This window comes from Vulpes vulpes, chromosome 16, assembly GCF_048418805.1.
Source record: "Vulpes vulpes isolate BD-2025 chromosome 16, VulVul3, whole genome shotgun sequence".
In the NCBI taxonomy this organism is placed as follows: Eukaryota; Metazoa; Chordata; class Mammalia; order Carnivora; family Canidae; genus Vulpes; species Vulpes vulpes.
In genome coordinates, this window is record NC_132795.1 from 86,875,487 (window position 1) to 86,897,713 (window position 22,227).

Below are 22,227 nucleotides of genomic sequence, written 5' to 3' on the forward strand. Positions count from 1 at the left end.
AGCCATTAGGAAGCAAATGTGTTTCTTCCAGGAACTGAACATCTTTTTGTCTCCAAAGAGTCCCTGTGGTTCCCCACTTTCCTTCTATGTGCTGAAGAATTATTAAAAAATTCAAAGCATGCTTCACTTAAGCACAGTAGTGCAAGGTTAATTTGATGTACCAGTATAAAGTTTTATAGATTCACCTAAGTGTACTGCTATACTTGTGAAGGGTGAGATTGCATGCCACAGCTGTACTAGGTAGCATTTATAAGATAATATAAAAAACTGCTACAGAGATTTTTTTTTAATATAAGCATAGTTACAATAAGTATCAACATTGAACTTTCAGCAAATCACAAAGCTTCATATTGGACATTCCTTTTTGAATAATTCCAATTGGATCTCTCTTTTTGAGAGAGTGGCTCACTTTAGTAAACTCCCAGGCTCAGCTTCAATCAAAACAATGGCAAAAACCCAGAGGAACAAGTGAGAAAAATTAATTAAGTATCCTAAATTTTTTTTTTAAAAAAAAGTATCCTAAATTATTATTGCCTTTTAAATAATTAGATATAAATATTTGAATATTTATAAATTGCAGCTCTTTTACTGACTTTTTTGGTTCCCCATTTGGCATTGTACAAAGTGTAGATGCTATAACTACAAAAACTATAAGCATTATAAGCATTATTAAATTGAATGATAGCATGCTTCAGTAGAAAAGATCATTGTACTGGAATTCAGGATCATAGGGTTTTAACTGCAGAACTGTCAGTCTGATTGTATAAACTTTAGCATGTCACTTCACTTTCTCTGGTTCTGATTTTTCTCATCTTTATGATTAAAATATCAGTGCTTTTCAAGTGTTCTCCTAAGGGCCTAAAGGTTCTGGTAGGCTGAGTCATGGCCTCCCAAACGTATCCAAGTCTTAATTCCTGGAAACTATGAACCTGTTACTTTACTATAACAAAAGGACTTTACACATGTAACTAAGGTTGGGAACCTTAACATAAGGTGAATATCCTGTATTATCCAGGTAGGCCAAAAGCTCTTTTAGCTAGAGCATCAGAGACGAGTGAGATGTATAAGTAAAAAGAAGCCAGCAAGATTCCATTTGTGAAAAGTTTGGCCTACCTTTCCTAGAGTGGGGCCAGGGGCTCATGGAAAAGCATGTATAGGAATGCAGATGGCTTGTAGAAGCAAAGACAAGTCCTTGCCCTACATGTGACAAGGGAAGACAGACCTCAGTTCTACAAATGTAAAGTGGAGAATTCTGCTAATATGAATGAGCCCAAAAGCAGATTCTTCTTAGAACCTTCTGATAAAAGCCCAGCCTCCCAAAACCTTGATTTCAGTCTTATGAAACTCAAAGATTCTGACCTACAGAACTGTGACATAATCAGTAAGGGTTGCTTTAAGTCACTGTATTTCTGCTAATTTGTTATGATGGCAATAGAAAATGAACACAATAATTCAAAATCAATCACTGCACAGAAGAATGTTTTTGAAATCTCATGTACAAACCATGAAAATTTTACATAAAACATAATATAAAAAAGTTTTGTTTAATCCCAAAATGTTTCAAATTCCCACTAATTAGAAAAAACATATTTATTATTCACCATATATATATAAGAGTTTCAAAAATTCTGTATCTTACAGTAACCCAGGTACCCCTTTGTACCAGACAGGATGACAAACTCCAGTTTGAGAAAAAAACAATCAGATGGCCTTCAAGGTCTCTCATAGTGCTGTTACTTTACTGTGATTATATGAAATAATACTAAAATATGTGTAAGTAGGACACATATAAACACAATATGGTTTATTTACAACACAGAGCAGGACATGGAAGACTATAATTTCAGAATAAGTAGCCAAATAACAAAGGAATTTACATTATGGCCCACTTGCAAGCAATGTTTAGCCCTGCCAAGTGTCTTAGCCATGTGGAAGCTGTATTTCTCCAGATTATCTGAAGTACACTGGGACCCTAGCATGGTCCCATCCAAGCCAAATTTGGAATATTTTTAATGCAAGATAGAATAACAATAATATAACTAATGTATCCATTATGCTCCGGGACTACAAATTATAGCAAATTTTGGTTTAGTGCATTTTTAAATAAAAGCCCAGGAATATGTAGACTTACTAGCACCAAAATTATTCTATGGTGGTTTCATCCATAACTATAACTGTCCATCTATGGAAAGGGAGAAGGAAGGTTAGTACAAGGGCATCCTGGGTGGCTCAGTGGTTTAGCACTGCCTTCAGCCCAGGGCGCGATCCTGGAGACATGGATCGAGTCCCTCCTCTGGCTTCCTGCATGGAGCCTGCTTCTCCCTCTGCCTTTTTCTCTGCCTCTCTCTCTCTCTGTCTCTGTGTCTCTCACAAAAAAAGAAATGAAATCTTTTTTTTTTTTTTTAAAAAAAGGAAGGTTAGTACAAAATGGAAAAAAAGCAACTAAAGTAGAGCGAGTATAAATAATGATTTGACATGGCAATGCAAGTCATGATAATAAATTATTTGGAGCAGTGCTTAATATGATTGCATCAATTCAAGACAGACAAATATCCAAGCAAATAGAGTTTGATACTAACAAAAAAGTATCACTTTATAGGGAAGTAGAAGGAGTAGGAGATTGTGCATGTATCTGCATTAATAATGGGAGTATCATTTATTCATATCAGAAGGCCAACACATACAGGTTTTCTTTTATTTTTTTAACAGGTTTTCTTTTAAATTGGAACATACATGACATATAACATTACATTAGTTTCTGGTGTACAACATAATGAATCAACAAGTATATACAATGATCACCACCAGTGTGGCTACCATTTATCACCATAAAATGCTATTAGAATACATTGACTATATTCCCAATTCTGTACCTTTCATTCCCATGACTTACTCATTCCATAGCTGGAAGCCTGTACCTCCCACCCCACTTCACCCATTCTGCCCACCCTCCCATCTTCCCTCTGGCAACCATCAGTTTATTCTCCATATTTATGAGTCGGTTTCAGCTTTTTATTTTGTTCATTATGTTTTTAAGATTCCACACATTAGTGAAATCGTGGTATTTGTCTTTCTCTATTTGACTTATTTCACTTAGCATAATACCTTCTAGGTCCATCCATGTTGTAGCAAATGGCACAATCTCATCCTTTTTCAGGCTAAGTAATACTCCATTTTGTTTATGATACATATTCACTCATCCATTGATCAATATTTGGGTTGCTTCCATATCTTGACTATTATGAATACTGCTGCATTAAACCTAAGAGTGCACAGATCTTTTTGAATTGGCGTTTTTGTTTCCTTTGGGTAATATCCGTTGGGGGAATTACTGGATTGCATGGTATTTCTATTTTTTATTTTTTGAGGAATATTTATATTGTTTTCCACAATGGCTACACCAAATTACATTCCTATTAACAGAGCATAAGGGTTCCTTTTCCTCTACATCCTCACCGATACTTGTTACTTCTTTTTTATTCTCATAAATAATTATTTCTCATTTCAGTTTTGATTTTCATTTCCTTGATGATTAGTGATGCTGAGCATCTTTTCATATGTCTGTTAGCCATCTGTATGTCTTCTTTGGGAAAAAAAGTCTATGCGAGTTTTCTGCCCATTTTTAAATCAGATTATTTGAAGGTTTTTTGGTCTTAAGGTATATGAGTTCTTTATGTATTTTGGATATTAACCTCTTATTGGATATATCATTTGCAAATACCTTCCCCCATTCAGTAGGTTGCCTTTTTGTCTTGTTGATGGTTTCTTTGGATGTGCAAAAGTTTTTTTATTTTGATGTAGTTCCAACAGTCTATTTTTGCTTTTGTTTCCCTTGCTTGAGGAAATGTATCTAGAAAAATGATGTGAAGGCTAATGTCAAAGGGATCACTGCCTATGTTTCATTCTAGGAGTTTTATGGCTTCAGGTCTCACATTTGGGACTTTCATCCATTTTTAGTTTTTTTTTGTATACAATGTAAGAAAGTTGTCCAGTTTAATTTTATTTTGTATATAGCTATTTTCCCAGTACCATTTATTGAAGAGATTGTCTTCTCCCCATTGTGTATTGTTGCCTCCTTTGCCATAAATTAATTATCATGTAAGTGTGGGTTCATTTCTGGGATCTCTATTTTATTCCATTGATCTATGCATCTGTTTTTGTGCCAGTGCTATATTGTTTTGATTATTTTACCTTTGTAATATATCTTGAAATCTGGAATTGTGATACCTCCAGCATTGTTCTTCTTTCTCAAGATTGCTTTGGCTATTTGGGGGTCTTTCATGGTGCCATACAAATTTTAGGATTAACTGCTCTAATTCTGTGAAAAATGCTATTGCTATTTTGATAGGAATTGCATTGATCTGTAAATTGCTTTGGGTAGTATAGGCATTTTAACATTAATTCTTATGATCTATGAGAATAGTGTATCTTTCCATTTGTTTGCAACACATACATGTCTTAAAATCCAGATATAGGTATAAAATATTTTTTATTAAAATATTCATTACGGGTTTCCTGGGTGGATCAGTCAGTTAAGCATCTGACTCTTGATTTTGGCTCAGGTCATGGTCTCAGGATCATGAGATCAATTCCCATGTTGGGCTTCACACTCTGCGAGGAGTCTGTTTGAGATTTTCTCCCCTCTCTCTCTGCCCTTCTCCCTGCTTGCATGCACTCTCTCTCTCTAAAATAAATTGAATAAATCTGTAAAAAATATAAAATAAAATATACATCACTATACATGTTAGTGTTAACCAGAAAACTCCCACCAAAACACAGATTATAGTAACGTTATATTTTATAATTAAGTACATTTTTTAAAGAGAACAGCTATTAGAAGCCATGAAAAACTCAAGACAACTATATTTTCTATTCTCTTCAAAACATTCCAACTTTTTATAAGTGTACATATAATGTACAATCATTTAGAGATGATTGGGTTGCTCAGCGGTTAGTGGCTTCCTTCCACCCAGGGCATGATCCTGGAGTCCTGGGATCGAGTCCCACATAGGGCTCTCTGCATGGAGCCTGCTTCTTCCTCTGCCTGTGTCTCTGCCTCTCTCTCTCTGCGTCTCTCAAGAATAAATGAAATATTTTTTTTAATGTGCAATCATTTACAACATTGCACAAATTATGCAGCAAAAATATATTTTTTAAAGATTTTATTTATTTATTCCTGAGAGACAGAGAGAGAGGCGGAGACACAGGCAGAGGGAAAAAGCAAGCTCCCTGCAGGGAACCTGACGTGGGACTCAATCCCGGGTCTCCAGGATCATGCCCTGAGCCTATGGAGGCGCTTAATTGCTGAGCCACCCAGGCTGCCCAACAAAAAGACTTATTAGTGACTTATTAGTGTAATTTTGATCCAAGGCTTCAATAAGCACTATTAATGTACAAACTTTGGTAACTGTAGTAAACTTGAATAACAGGTAAAGTTAGTATATTTTTTTAGAAGTCTTCAAAATTGAATTGTATTGTCATTTACCCACATGAACCAGAGAAAAGAATTGTATATATTGATTTGATTTCTTCTCCATTAAGAGAATTCTGATTATCAGTCAATTGGTATTTCTTGGGCCAAGTTTTGAGAATCAAAATAGTCAAGAAAACATCAAACAATTACAATTATAGCAAGTTTGATTAAAAACGAAGGAATTCTAAGTCAAATTATAAAACTTAATGTTAATACTTTCTATTCAACCAAATTTATGAAACTCTTGGATTCTTTAGGACCTTCTGTAGAACCCTGCTAGCAGAACAATACCAATGGCAAGATTCACATGTGTGTAATAGGACTGGAGATGCCTGAGAGATTCAGTCACTTTTAATTTACTATAGCCTGATTATCCTGATCTATGAGTGGAGAAAATTTGCAAATAATAGTGTTTGATGTTCATGATGAAGACCTCATATGCATCAGTAAATATACAAAAAAGCTAGGTCCTGTTAAATCATACCTCACTGATAAACACAAAAATGCAAAATAATAAAAGGAAAAGTTACCATAGTAAAGAATTTCAGATTTTTAAAGTAAATTTTTCAAAAATTTAACATGTGTCAGTATGTTATAAAACAAGTTATTGCATTGTTTCAGTATTCCTCACTGCTAGGAAACAAATTATTAAATAAATAAAAAGATATGGCTATCGTATGTAAATAATTATTGCCCAAATCAAGGAGATCAGATTTTCTGATCTAGAAATTTCAAAAATATAACTTTATAGAGTAATTCCCTTCTGAAACACTTTAATGGTTATGTAATAAGCTGTCAGAGGGCTCCAAAGAATGTAAAACTATTAGTATACATGTGTATGTATACCAATAGCTTAATATGATAGTAATGTGTTAATTATATGTATAATCAATAACATAGATACCTTAGGACATATTTCATGGAATCATCTTAACTGTACAAACTTAAGGGTAACATTCTACCCTGATATTGGCAATTGGTAGGCCACTAGGGGGAAAATGCTTTCATTCATTAATTTATCTCCTGGGTTACAAAGCCACTCAGAGAGTTTTGAAGGCAATCTTGATATTATTGCTAAGTATATTATTTGGTAGTTCAGCACAGATCATATGAAATCAGACAACAAATGTATCTCAAGACACAAATGCGTTCCTGCTTTATAATTCACACTTTTCTCTTTGTACATTGCATTGGTGGTGTGATAAACCACTTTTCACTAGCACTGACAGTCAAGTTAGGCCTTCCTGGAATATTCTATAACATGGCCTTCAAATTATATCATTCTCCTGATATTTTTGTGTACTTTACTTTTTCCTTTCTTTTCTCTTCAGAGGTTTTACTACATTTGGCATATTCTCTTGTTCTATTAAACTAGATCTATAAGTCAACATCAGTGAGCCTCTTGTTACACCTTCCTGAAGAATATGTTTCAGAGACTCATCACAAACTCATAATCCCAGTGTCCGCGGACATACTCAAATGAACCTAGAGGTTTAAGTTCTCAGACAAAGATTTGAAACAATATCATTTATGTAAATATATTCTGTATTCAAAGCCCTATACTCAAACTTTTTCTGTTGACTCACCAACCTTGGTTTATCTAAACTTGATCCTGTTAGCACTTGGTCAAATCTCTGATGCCAAAATATAACATAAGTGCAGATCTGATACTAAGAAAAACCTCCTTTTCAATATATAGTAGTTTTGATCAATATTTTCTTTCTGTCCTCATTAACTGGTTCCATTATTTATTTAGTCAACCACATCAGTGTATACTGTGCACAGAAAGTTTTTTTATTTTTAAAGTTATGTAAAGTTGTCATTACCGTATGGTTCAATATCTTTATTTTTTTATTTTAATTTTTATTTATTTATGATAGTTACACACACACAGAGAGAGAGAGAGAGAGAGAGGCAGAGGGAGAAACAGGCTGCATGCACTGGGAGCCCGATGTGGGATTCGATCCCAGGTCTCCAGGATTGCGCCCTGGGCCAAAGGCAGGCGCTAAACTGCTGCTCCACCCAGGGATCCCCTGGTTCAATATCTTTAGTATAAAGTTTGATGACTTTTTATACTTGTATACATAAACATGTGCAACCATCACTTAGTGAAGATATAGAATATTTCCAGCATTTCAGAAGGCTTACTTGTAACCCTGCCCAGTCAATATTTCCATGTCTAGCTAGCATCACTATGGTTTCGTCTCACCCGTTCTTGAATTGTGTATGAAAAGAATCATACATTTTTCTGGGCAGCACCTCTTTAAAAAAAATTTACTTATTTATTTGAGAGGGAGAGAAAGAAAGAATATGCATGAGCAGAGATGAAGGGCAAAGGGAGAGAATCTTCAAGCAGACTCCCTGCTGAGTGTGGAGCCCAACTTGGGGCTTGATCTCATAATCCTGAGATCATGACCTGAGCTAAAATCAAGAGTTGGATGCTTTCCAACTTAGCCACCCAGGTGCCCTCTGGGCATATAAGACATTCTGGTGGAAAAAAAGGAAGACCAGTGCATTTAGACTTCCCCTTCTTTTTCCTGCTCAGAACTTTACAGTGGCCTCCAGAAAACCTTTCAGTTGTATCCAGCCCTGCAGCCAAGTACACCCAGTACTTGATAATATGGCAGTTAAAGCAAAGAAGTTTTTCTTGTTTCTCACCTTCGGGAAGCCTCTAATTATGCCTTTCCAGTAAATACATTATTTCAACTTGTTGGGTTTTACATGCTAGCAGAATTTTTAAGAAGTGACACATTGATGAGGATAGGAAACATTCTTCAAGAGAAGGGAGACTTGGATATCATCTTTCTGGGTACCAGAAATAATGAAGTGCACATCAGTTTCTTGGCAAGGTGAGAATCAGAGAGAAATAGGAGAACAATTAAGCCCAAATAAATAACCATTAGTGGGAAAGGAGATCAGGTAGTTTCTGAAAAAAGTGGCATGAAATGGGAGGGGAAGAAAAAAAAGGTAGGAGAAGCAAGAGATTATGATGTCATCAAAATTAAATTTTAAAAGTATAACAAGTCAGAAAGGAGGTCGATGAAATAAAATGCAGCAGAAAAAGCCTGTAGAATGGAGCTGCAAAGGGGCTGTGAATTTGTTCAGAAGGAATTCACTGGCAGCTTTGTTGGGGAGTCATGGTAGAATTTATTTATTTATTTATTTTTTTGGTAGAATTTAATAATGGCAGCAAAACCAGAGCATTAAGAAGGAGCTGGTGGATGGAGAGGAAATACAAATATTTGTTTTAAACTCTACAATAACAAACTATTCTTTATTAGGGAGAAAAGGGGATTAAATGATACTTGGGGAAAAGTGTGGGAACAGTTAACTATGGAAACAAATGCTGTGCTGAACTAGAGAGAAAGTGCTCTAAAGGGATGGAGAAACTGGTAGCTCCAGGAAGGGAAGGAAGAGCTTTGGCTCCTCCCTCAGGAGGGAAAAAAGGAGAATGGAAGTGAAATTTACATTGTCGGTCATGGCAGTACAGATGATGAGGAAAAAGAACAGAGATGGCCACAATGAAAAAAAAATCCCATTTTGATATATTTTGTTCTTACCACTCCCAAACTATGGTTTCTCAAAGCTGTTTGTTGCATTCAGGTTTAACGAACATTTGACAAACATTTCGCCAGTATTTCACAAACATTTTTTTCTCTCTCCATGTCCTGAACATGCATATCCTTACCTAGAAGAACCATTGTTTAGGAGGCAAAAGTACACAAATAAAACCAAATTAAAATAACATTTGTGTGAATATTCTCACATATGTATGATTTCATTTGCATCTCAGAATACCTTAGGAGACAGAGCAGATAATGATCCATTCTATAGACAAGGAAACTGAAAATGAAGGAAATAGAATAACTGTCAACATCGTATGGTTAATTGGGACCCAGACCCAAGACTTCTGGGTGTTGAGCTGGGGCCATCTCCCTGAAACCTAGAGTTTGTAGTGGATTTGTCTGTGGATGAGCTCTCTTCACGTGTTCTCTGACAGGTTGAACCTTCGCTTAGAATGGTAACATTCACCAATTCCATTTTCTGAACTTGTTTTTCATCACATGTAGTTGGACTATGCATGAATATTACACCACCACCACCACCACCACCCCCAGGGACAGGAGAATCTGTGGCCATGACAGCTTCATGTGAATTACATTCAACAAGCTTAGAGTTAAGAAACTCTCCATACAAAAAGGTATAAGGAAAGAGTGAGCAGAATATCTTCCAAAAATTTATTAAGTAGATGGTCCAGAAATTATGAATATTATATATTTATTTCACCACCTCTTTTGCCAGCTTTGACCTGCTTTATAAAGGAGAAAGAGTTCACTTTATCTCGTATCTGATTTGTTGAAATTGATTCTGTTTACTTTTGTCTTCATTGTAAATATCTCCTTTCTCTCTGTTCAGGCTCATTTCGAGAGTTTGCCATAATATTTCTTTATGATGGATTTGCCTCCTCTTGCCTCATTGTCTCGTATCTATATATAGACTCTAACTATTGATAGGGCATTTTCCTTCTGATTCATTAGTCCAGGAATGAACTAGATAGTTACAGCAATAAAAAGAGGGAAATTGTTTTGGATCTTTCCCATGAAATACAGCAATTGCTATTACATTATGAAAGAAACATTAGAATAGCAGTTATATACTAAAAAGATACTTTCTTATATCCTATGGAAATTATTATAGTTCCTGCATGTCATCTTTAGCATACATTTATTTATTCTCACACTGTTTCTGCAATGTAGGAAGGTTAAATGTGATCTTCATTTATAGATAAAGAAAGCAAGATATGAGGAGTGATCTGTTGATAGCCACACTAACAGAGGAAGACACTTCCATTGAGAAACCCAGTGTAAGTAGAAAGAGGGGGAAAAAAGCAGAGAAAGAAAAGGTCTTCTGACTATAAAGCCTATTCTTTATGCATCATAAAAAAAAGAAAGAAATAGAGTGGATTGGTGTCACTACCATAATCTGAATTAGTTTAAGCAAAAGAATTCTTCAAAGAGACTGGATGGAAATTTATTATCATAAGGAAGATAATAATACTACATAAGGTAATTTTAATTCAGGTCTTTCCATGGCAAGATCTATTCATTTTATATTCTTTCATACCTTCCCTCATTCCACACTCCATGCTATTCCATCATTTCAACCCTTGTTTCAGTGTTCAGAACATAGTGCCTCCTCAGCAAAATTCAACAGTTTGTTTATTTTCCTGCCATCTTCTGTTTATTACTTACTCATTTGAGAACTTCAGATCATGGACCTTCATTCCCTTAGCCAGATAGTGGGATTTTCAACACCAGAGAGGAAATAATTATGCAATACATATTTTTCCCCAATCTTCTAGAAATCTTAAGCTATTAAAGAAAGTAACTAATGTAACCTCTTTAGTGATTACATTCAATTTACAATGAGTTTTATAAGTGAAAAGAGTCTTTAGCATAGACAAAGAAGTAAATAACACTTCACCCAATCTTTTCAGCTTGAAGATGAAGGAATGAAGGTCTGGATAGGTTAAATGATCTATTCAAAGGCATTCAATTTTTTAAAGCAATCATGCTTTTTAGAGATTTATTTATTTATTTGAGAAAGAAAGAGTAGGAGGGGAGGGGTGGGGGGGAGAGGGAGAGAATCCCAGGCAGACTCCTCACTGAACATGGAGCCCCACGTAGGGCTCGACCTCCTGAGATCAGAATTCTTTTGCTTAAACAAATTCAGATTATGGTAGTGACACCAATCCACTCTATTTCTTTCTTTTTTTATGATGCACAAAGAATAGACTCTATAGTCAGAAGACCTTTTCTTTCTCTGCTTTTTTTCCCCTCCTTCTACTTACACTGGATTTCTCAATGGAAGTGTCTTCTTCTGTTAGTGTGGCTATCAACAGATCACTTCTCATATTTTGCTTTCTTTATCTATAAATGAAGATCACATTCAACCTTCCTACATTGCAGAAAGAGCTCAACAACCCTAAGATCAGGACCTAAACTAAAACTGGAGTCAGTTGCCCAACCAACTGCACCACCCAGACACACCCCCACCTTTTAATCAGTGGTGCTTTTTAAAGGTTTATAGGCATTTAATTTTAAATGATATCCCTTTAATGAATTCATGCCATTTTTAAAAATTAAGATATAATTTAAATGTAATATTGTATATTTAAGAGGTGTAATGTGTTGATGTGATATCTTTATATATTGCAAAATGATTACTACTGTAGTGTTAGTGAATATCTCCATTATGTCGCATAATTATCATCTCTTTTTTGTAGTGAGAACATTTACCTAGTCTTTAAGCAAATTTGAAGTATATAATTCAATATTGTCAACTATAATCACAAGACTACATTAGATCTCCAGAATTTATTCATCTTCTAACACAAGCTTGTAACCTTTGACCAACATTTCCCCAATACTCCCGGTCCCCAGTCTCTACCAACCATGATTCTACTCTCTGTCTATACAAGTTTAGTTTTTTAGAGTCCACATGTAGGTTATAATCATGAAATATTTGTCTTTCCCTATCTGACTTTTCTCACTTAGAATCAAGATCAATCTCTTGTCTTCTCACTACTGCTGTTGAGTTCAGTGTGTTACAGTATGATGATGATACCTAGACTATAGGTTCAATTTCCGTGTCACAATCTGCATATCCCCAGGCCCACCTGTGCATCTTAAACTCATGGGCTTGATGGAACTTGACATGTGATTCTCAGTGTACAAGGAAGGGTAAGTTTATCATCATTAGTGAGGAAGAAAAGGCAAGATACTGCCATTAATGTTCTGTTCAAAGGGCACCATGTGTAAAGGTTGAATCTCATAGAAAAATTATGTGTTGCCTATGTTTGGAACTTACATAGATTATTAGAAACATTAAATGAACCTTACCCTTTCTCCCAACTAAGTAAAAGTATAAAGAATAATAGACATCAATAAAGCATTTTAGAATATATTTACCAAGATTGGGTCAGGAGCTGAAGAATATGGTCTCTAAAGATTTGTGAAGAACATCTCATGACCTAGAATGATATAAAAAATGTTCAGAGTAGAAATGAAAAGCAGTTGCCTCAGCACTATCCCCCACACAGAGTAAACTTCACTTTTATTATTCAAACCATTCATAATGGTTTTAAGTATCTTGTAATACAATCTTTGACACCATGTGTAAAAACGAGGCATAAGAGGCCTGTATATCCAAGTAATTTCAGAATGTGAAGGTATTAGAAATGTGAAGCTTCTGGATTAAATCAAAATCCCTGCAAACACATAAATTTATCTCTATCAATTCCCAAGATCCATTGAAGTGATAGCAAAACAAAAAAAAAGAGAGAGAGAGAGAGAGAATCAGCAATCATACTAGGAAACCTGGAAAAGTGCTATCATCAGATTTGATGAACTTCTGGAAATTATAATGAAGATGGAATGTAATTAACAGCAAAATTGAACAGTCCTAAAGAACCAGAGAAAAACACAGAATAAAAAGTTAATTTTGCCACAGGACCCAAGATTCTAAACCATAAAAGAATATCTCCTCTATTTAAAAAAAAAAAAAAAGATTACTTTGAGAAAGATGCAATCAAAATTATTCTTAGACTTTATAAATGTATATAATTTTTAAGCAAAACAATAACGGTGCTGACTTTTTCACTAGTTATATTAAGGAAAAAGGAAAAAGTTAGCAATCTGGACTATCAACCTGGATATTCCCAAAATATAGGACAAAAAGACTAAAATAAACTTATGAAAGACAAGTAACAGAAAATTCTTACCAAAAACAATTTTCAGAATCAGAAATATGAAAAGGTAAAGTAAAAAAAATAGTCAAGGAAATGGTAGAATCACATTTCCCTGAACTTAAGAAAATAATTTGTCAGTTAGAAAAGAAGAACCTTTGAAAGTTTTAAAAGAATAAAGATGGACCCGCTTAAAAATCTGTCAACACCAGTGGTTAAAGAGAAAATATCACAAATTTCAGAGTGAAAAAAAGGGAAGCTTTTCCACAAGGAATAAAAAAAGACTTTTATGTGTCTTCTCACTTACATATGAAAAATAATACAGCATTGCCCAAAGATCCTGAAGGGAAAATTGTCAAACCCAAATTTCTTTATTGAAAAAAACTATCATTCAAATATAAGGGCAAAGAAAGCATTTTAGGGAATAATAAGTCTCAGACACCTTCTGTAATTCCCAATAATGTCCTCCAGCTAAGTGAAATCTAAATTCTAGAAAGTAGAAATCTGAGATATCAAATATATAATGAACAAAGACACTGAAAACTTGTAGTAAACTAACTGCTGATAATATGTGGTGCATAAAACATATCAGATAAGGATGCATAGAACAGATGAAGTATAATAGTGACAAAAACCTCTGGAAAAAAATTCATTCTGATTTCAACAAAATTGTTTGATGATGGAAAATATGAGAAGAAAACATTGAATTACAACAAAGATCCTATATGGCTAAAAGGAAAGACTACTAATCCTGGTTATTTTCAAAACTTATGGAAAATTCAGCTTAAATGTTAAAATTTTTATTGCAATCAGTTGTGTCAGTAGAGAGAGGTTTGGTAAAGTGGTAATAAACAAGACCCAATTTTAGTGGCTTAACATGATAATAGTCACTCAAGAACCCAGGCTGACAAAGTAAGTGTCCCCTGGGAACCACCACCTTAAGATGAGGTATAAGGGATACACTCTGCAGAGAAAGAGAGCATGGAGGAAAGAAAAGAGAGGGAGGGAAAGCATGAGAAATCACACACTGGCTCCCAAATGCTCCCAAATAAGTCACACACTTGTGCCCGCTTTCAAAGAGGCAAGGAAGTGTAATCCTCCCTGTATTGACGACCACTACTAATGTCTACCATGATAAGACTAGAAATTGAAGGTGGGACCTCCAAAACAATAAAACGAAAAAATGTCATTAATCTAGTAAAAATCTAGAAAGAAAAAGAGAAAAAACAGCAACAAAGAAAAGATGTGGTCTATTGTTAAAAATAGCACCCGAGATATCAACAATCATACAAATGTGAATTTGCCCAATAGAAGAGCAAAATACTCAGATTGGTTACTAAATAACTAAAAAAGTTAACAGAGTTTTCTTCCTTGGGGGTCCAGGTAAAATGACACCAAAAAGTTGGAAATGAACCGATGAGAAAAATAAAGGGAGTATGCTAACGCAGAAAGAAGACAAAGAGAAGAAGTTAAAGGAAGAGAGCAGGCATGGTAATATTTGATACCAGACACTTTGAAATGTACAGCAGAACAAATTAAAGTGAACAGAGAGGATTCACACTGATTAGAGGTAAAAGCCCACAAAGACTCTATAAGAAGTTACTATTTTTAATACACCATATAGCAAATAATCAAGACATATGAAGTAAAACAAATAGAATTTGGCATGTTTAGAATCAAGCAAAGATGATAACTCAAGGACATACAAATAGTGATAATAAAGAGGATTTGGCTGACATAATCAGATGCCCAATGTGTGTATCTCTGAGGGGATGTGTGTAATAGATCATGTTAATACTCAGGAAAATGTATAGAATTAACTATTTTCCTTCTGGAAGGGCACAACAATTAAAAAGGAAAAAAGGACACAATATTAGAGAAATTTCAGTAACTTCCCATGTCCAAAGAAGGAGAAGCGAGGAATAATGTTAAAGGTGGCACTATGCTTTTTATGACGTGTCTTAACCTCCATTCTGTCAATCAAATAGATTGACATAAGATTGACATACCAACTCCATGTATTTGCATATTCTCATTGTAATTTTTAAATTTTTGAATACTTGGGGATAATTCTAGTTTAATCTATATAAGGGTTTTAAAAACATTATCAATGTATTACTCTTATTTGAGGGACACCAGTTAACAAGTCCATTAGCTTTTACATGTAGTTGTATTTTTATTATTTTACGAGTCAATCAGTTTTACTATATTCAGAAGACACAGAATTCCAGATAATTATCACCATCACATTATTTTCTAAACTATAACTTTTGTTTTAAAATCTAAGTTCACTGCTCAAGCTGTGTCAAAAATGAACTGACAAGGCCAAAAATATAAATGCCTACAGGACAAGACAGGTGAGTGACGCAGGTCAGCTATAAGACAGTTCAGTGGTAAGGACTTTGGAAAACTGAGTGCAGATGCGTCATCTTAGAGGGAAGGGTAACCTCTTCTCAGCTCCAGTCAATTGCCACCATGTAGAAAGTGTCACCATGTAAAACTCAGGCCCATGTGACCACATTTTCTAATATACCAAGAGAAGCTGGAAGTCAGAATTTTATGGAAAATTAATGTGGTAAAAAAAAATCAATACAATCTTTTAATGCTACACAGAGAAAAAAAGGTACAGGATCTAGACTGAACCTACAGGCTGCCAATTTGAAACCTGGCAGTTCTGGGTATATAGATAGAAAAGTTTATCTCCAGGCAATCACTGGCATGAGTTGATAATTAGTACAGAGGATGCAGGACAGAAGGATCACTGCAATAAAGGTTTAACTAGTTAACCTACCTGCCTCTTCCTTTATTCCCTTTCATTCTCCATAGCTGACAGAATAATATCTTGAAAACTCAAATCTCATTAGGTCACTCCTATTTGTATGCTTGCAATGGCATCCTACTCCTGTAGGAGCAAAGACCAACTACACTGTTAATGTAACCCATTGTCTTCGGGCTCCACACTCTGCCTACTGCCCTGCCCTCATCTCTGACCTCTTTCCCTTAGCCCAGTGTGCTTAAGTTGAATATCTGCTTCTGGTTTACCAGATATTTTCTCCTTTCTACATAATATTATGCCCAGAAACTTCTAATTGCCACCCTCTCTCTCTAAAAACCCTCCAATTAAAAAACATTTATCCTCTAGCTCATAGCTCAAAAATCATTCCTTAGAAAATTCTTCCTTGTTTCTCTCATACTGGTACCCCATTATTTGCTTTCACATGACTTTGTATTTTTTCCTTCCTGAGCACTTATTATACTCTGAATTTCATACTCTCTCCTGTTAGTCTGTGAGCACTGGGAGACAAGGGATGTGTCTGTTTTGTTCGCCATTATCAACCCAGCACCTAGCACAGTGTCTAGTAAATAGAGGACTTGTACAAAATGATTAAGAAATGAAAGAGCAATTGAGTTGTGATGGGAAAGCTACAGTTTTTATTAGCTTTTATAGATCAAGCATGATTTTGGCCTCTGTATCTGCAATGAAATGCTTAAAGACAGAAGAGAATATTTAGAAGGGAAAAAGTAAAAGTGTCATTTGGATACAAGGACAGATATCCTTTTGGTGAGTTTCCTACCTTTGGGAAGATTTTATTAGATGTTATAAACAAGGGAAATTTTTCTAGAGAGATGAAGTTGAATTAATGTAGAAATAAACTTAAGATGAAGAGTGTTATGTTTTCACAGTTAATAATAAATATATCATTCAACGCATAACAATAGATTTTAAAAAGAAATGAACATCCTGCAGCATTAATGGCATTATTTGTTAAGAATTGTATTCATTTATTTTGCACTAAGCTTCCTTCCAGGATGCCCTAATGGACCATGAAGCAGTAAACATTTAGACTTGAATAAGCACTCTCCCCTCTATCTGACTCTTTAATTCCTTTATCCTTTTCTGTGCTTGAGTTTGACACTTTATTCACTTTCTCATTTGAACACCTACATCCATCAAGTTTGGGGAACCCATTCTTCCTCTTTCTTGAGGACTTTATATGAAGAATCACATTTAGTTCTACTTACAGGCACGCTCAGAGGCTAAAAACATGGACTCTTTATGCTCTGGTTGGAGAAGAAAGCAGGCACTTGATGGGTATCAGCAGCAATTTTCCAATGAGAATAATATTCTTGATGCTTTAGAAATGAAGCTTTCAGAAGCTGATTCTCTAGGTTTCACCAACTTGCTACTCCTTTATAAAAACAGAGTTTTAAAATCTTTGCTATTGTGTTATGTATTATGAACACGGATATTTCAAACATTAAAATGTCGCTTGCGATCTTGTTTGTACTTTGTATCTTCAGCATGTAGCTCTAAGGCCTCTTATGATTTAGAAAAATTGGATCATTGTGTACTTTATTCTGTTAAATAGATTGACAACTTTCAAGTTGAAACCTTAGGAAGTTATTATCCTTCCTAATAGGAGACTTAATAGAAGGAGGTGAGACAAGGACCAGAAAACTATCAGCTCTATTGATGGTCTTTAATTCATACCTGTAGGTTCCAGGTTAACTTTTGATGTCAGCCCCTTAGAACTGGGGTAAAACTAAAGTCATATTCTGTTCAGAAGGTCTATGTATACATTGAGAAAGAGTTTACTAAACTCGTACTAACCCTTTTGAAGAATGTAAAGAAAAATTGTCTTTAGAATTTTCACTGGTACTTTGAAAATTCACTTTCTCTTGAAAAAAAGATATTTTGAAGAATAAATAAATAATGTGTAGATTCTACATATTAACAAATAAGTAACTGTCATATTCCAGGATTACACTACTGACACCAACTTTAGATTGCTTTTCCAGGTAGAGTGAAGGATTTGCATGACTTACCCATTGCTTTCTCAGGGCACAATGTGTAACATGTGAACATCATCTGAAAAACATGAGGCTATGATTAGGGATTATGCAACAAAATAGAGGACTCTAGAGTAATTAAACTCATGGTGTTGATCTCATTTTCACAACATGTATTCTCAAACCAAAAGTTGACCACCAATGGAATGGACCATCTGCTTGCCTCTTAAGCAATTGAAATAGTGAATTTAGCCCCGAATCATGCAGGGTTGTTTTTTTTTTTTTTCCAGTTACCAAATTATGTACGCTAAGGCTCTCCAGTACTGAAAACTGTTATCAGCTCCTTTCCAACACCCAAATGGAGTGGTCTCAACACCACTTGACATTAATAAGGGAGAGAGGAAAGCATTTGAAGCAGCAGAATGCCATCAATGCCAAATTTTCAATGCATTTTACAAACAGACCAACAAAGGATTGAGCTCTTTTATCTCCCGCTCCATGCAATTACACCTACAGATGGAGAAGTTGAGGCAGCATGAATCTACATTTATTGACATTGCTGCATTGGTGGGACAAACATTGTATCGGGAAGTTCTCAGGCACAGAGACACTGATGTGCACCCAAGTTTCTGCCTTATGGCTCCACATAAGCCAGCTTCCAGGTCCATGTACCTCAGATCCATGTTAGGCTCTTATCTCTTTGTGCAACTATGACTTTACTACAAATTACTAATACCAGATCCTACTAAGAGGAGCTAAGGTAAAACCCAACTGACTGATTTTTTTTTTAAATTTTGGTTTTACTGTCTTTGCCCTTTGGGCTCTAGTTTATGTCCAGAGACTAACTTTACTTTAGATTACTTATTTCTAAAATATGATCAAATATTTTTGTCAAGTTTAGTTTACTACATTTCCGAAATAGGAATCAATGCCCATATTATTTTCTTCTCAACTGGCTTCTGTGATGGAGACCTGATAACTTTTCCTAATGTAAGGAAACTCCTGGTCCAAGTTCATTTTATAGCTACCAAACAGTCATAGGTACTTATATGGTTTGATTTGATTTGATTGAAAGAAGATTGAAACCAGATTTTTAAATTTCCTCTCCATTATTGAAAATCAGAACTGATAGCCATTTCTCCTTTTTTTGATGCTCCTTATTTTGATGGACTAAAGTGCAGTAAATTCTATTTGCAGTTAATTCTATTGATATATTATGCTATGAAGGCTAATTATCAATCCCTGCGTGATTAAGATAATATTCAAAGACAAAAATAAAGAAGAAATGAATGTATTTAATGATGGACAGACCACATCCTGCTGTGAGCTCATAAGTGAGTATCACTGGTCATGACAGAAAATGGGCAAGGGAGCATAAATATCTCAGTAATATTAATACCAATGACTGGGAAGGCAGTCTCAGGCTCAGGGCATACAGATGATAGATCGGTTATGCCACCTTTGTATTCAGAGTACACCACATTTCATTAGTTGACAATCTATAATGTTAGCTTAGTTTCAGAATCAATCATGCTAATAATGTTGGTATATTACTGGATATCTAGAGCAAATTTCTGCCTAGGAATCTCTGATTGTTTCACTCTATCTGCAAAGCCAAGTTTCAGATTTAGTTGCCATCCACTCCTTTTTTAAAGGAGCAATTCATTATGATAAAATTTATTGTACCATTTGGAGGAAAAGTTTCTGAAATGCAGAAAGTAGAACAAACTTGGGTTTCCTACCTTTGAGTTCATGCAATTAATCCAGAAACTGGATCTTAAATGGCAGAAGACAATTTTCATAGTTTTAAGAGAGAAGACTGTAAATATGGTTTATCGTGTTCTTATAATTCGTTCAGAAACATGTGAGGAAATGTGAGGACCACTGTGAATCGAACAATAATCATAAAATTAGGAACAAAAGAATCAGACAGAACAAAGCCTTTTTTCTCCTCTTTTCTCCTTTCTTTTTTAGGATTCTAAATCACATACAAAACATTTGTTCTGCTCCAGCTCTTTGTGAACTAATTGGCTCTCCTGGAGGGATAGGTAATTGTACCTGACTACACAAGCTGTCCCGAAGCTCCCTTGGAAAGCTCCAGTAAGCTTCTAGTGTTAGCAGCCATCAAGGATTTCACAGGTCAGGCATCGGATCGATACAGCTAAAAGCAGCAGGGACTGTAATGTCGACAGCAGGTTTCAGAAAGCGCTGCAAGTGCCAGTTTGTTCCTCTTCATGCAGAAGCTCAAGACAGCTTAATTAACCCTTGGAAAATACAATTTATCCAGAGGCTCGGCAGGTCCCTACCAGGCCTTATTGGTGAACTGATAGGAGAGATACTGTAGCTGGCAGCGCTGAATTCCCATTTCCCCCTTTAATGCTGTTTCAGTTAGGATGCAAAGAAAACATGGTTTTTGGTGGATGTGTTCATCCTGTCCTGAAGAGCATGTGATAGGAGGCAGCTTTAGAGGGGGGTTGGTTAGAACTCACGTGTGACTTCAGCAGGAGCAAGGCCAAGCCTCGGCATTGATCATCCGAGTCCTGGGGTGAGGCATTGGGGTGTGTGTGTGTGTGTGTGTGCGTGCATGGGTGTGTGTACATGTGTGTGTGAACTGGATACGTGTGTGTATGTGAGTTAGGACTGTGTGTGTGTGTGTGTGTGTGTGTGTGTGTGTGTAGTGTGGGGAGGAGGAAGAAAAAGCAAAGGCATTTTTCACTTTTTCACTGATGTAAATACTTCCTATCCTCATTTAAAAATATCCATCCCCTTGTTAGTTGTCTATTTTTCATGTCTATAATATCATACAAGCAAGAAAAGCCCAGATTTGAAATTTTTTACATCCCCCAAGTCCTTCATTTGGGAAGACAAAACCCCTGCTGGGGGAAGCAATCAGTAAGAAGTTAATTTGTCAAATATTATTCCCAAACCTCCGTCTCTAGTGTTGCCCATCATGCTATGGGTCTTTTCTCCTACTGCAGTTCTTCCATGCTAAGGCAAGCTGCAGAAGAGACATAAATGAAGCTAGCCAGATACAGAAAATATTTAAAGTTAGTGGGGCTTGAGGAATTGTGGCCACATGAATGGTCTGGTGCATTCACTCAAATTGATTGTATCTACTTGTATTTGCATTCACATTCACATTCCCCACATTTTTAATTTGTATCATTTCAGTTAATTCATATAAAAGTATTTTCCTAGGTTCATATCTATGGTCATTAGTGAGAGTTCATGGCATTCAGGTTCCAGAACAGTGAACTCTCACACGGATGCCGAGTGGATAGATACTATCTCCTTTCTGCTGGCTCATTTCCATTTATGATCAGAAGCAATGTAGATTGAAGTGGAAGAAATAAAATTAAATACAGATTAAATGTGCATAGGATAATGGTATATCTTAGACCAGGCCACAATCTCTTTAAAATAATTTATAATAAATGTCATACACACAGAATAAAAATAATCATATCAGATGAGAAGTGAAGGTCCTGTTCTCCTCACTCATCACCAGTCTTTCTGTGGAGAGGTGCAACGTGTAGGCATTTCTATTACTGGCTCCACTTTTGGGTATTGGCATGTATTTATTCAATAAATGTGTACTGAGAAGTTACTATGTCCCAGGTACCTTTTTAGATAAAAAAGCCAAATAAAACAAAACAAAAAACAAGGGCTATATAAAAGAATGTACTTGCTAATCTAAGTAGACAAAAGGCAACCAAACAAAAACACATATATAGTATCTTGGGAAGTGTCTATAAAGAAACATTGAGAAGGGTAAGAATATAGAGTTGAGTTTCTATCATTATTCCTCCTAGCATAGCCAGGGAAAATTTCTCTAAAAAGATGACATCTGAGGGAAATTGGAAAGAAAAGAGTAGTGTTCCATGTAGATAATTGGATGAAGAGCAAGGGCAGCATGTGCAAAGGCCCTGAGGTTGGAGCATGCTTGTCCCCAAAACAGACGACAGGAGGGCTTTGTAGTTGAAGTAAATCACGTGAGGTGGAAGAAGGCAGTCATAGATGTAGACAGGGGCCAGACCATGTAATGCCTTCCAGCTTTCTCCAAAGGTCACATAGCTAGTAAGTATAGAGTGAACATTTGAACACAAGAATAACTACTTGTTTCTGACCACCATACTGTACTCGAGGTTTGTTTCACACATGATTTATGGTCATCTGTGTTCTCTCCCTTCTGCATCACCCTCTGCCCTTGCTTACT

At 35.6% G+C, this 22,227-nt stretch overlaps 1 long non-coding RNA gene across 1 annotated transcript; it reads right to left on the bottom strand.

The window, feature by feature from the left end:
- Positions 1-273: 273 nt before the first annotated feature.
- LOC112915349 (uncharacterized) lies at positions 274-20,351 on the bottom strand. Its single transcript, XR_011997783.1, has 5 exons — positions 20,070-20,351; positions 18,048-18,090; positions 17,244-17,410; positions 12,445-12,506; positions 274-4,704 (listed from the first exon to the last, which is right to left on the bottom strand). It is a non-coding gene; the product is annotated as an uncharacterized lncRNA (long non-coding RNA).
- Positions 20,352-22,227: the final 1,876 nt, after the last annotated feature.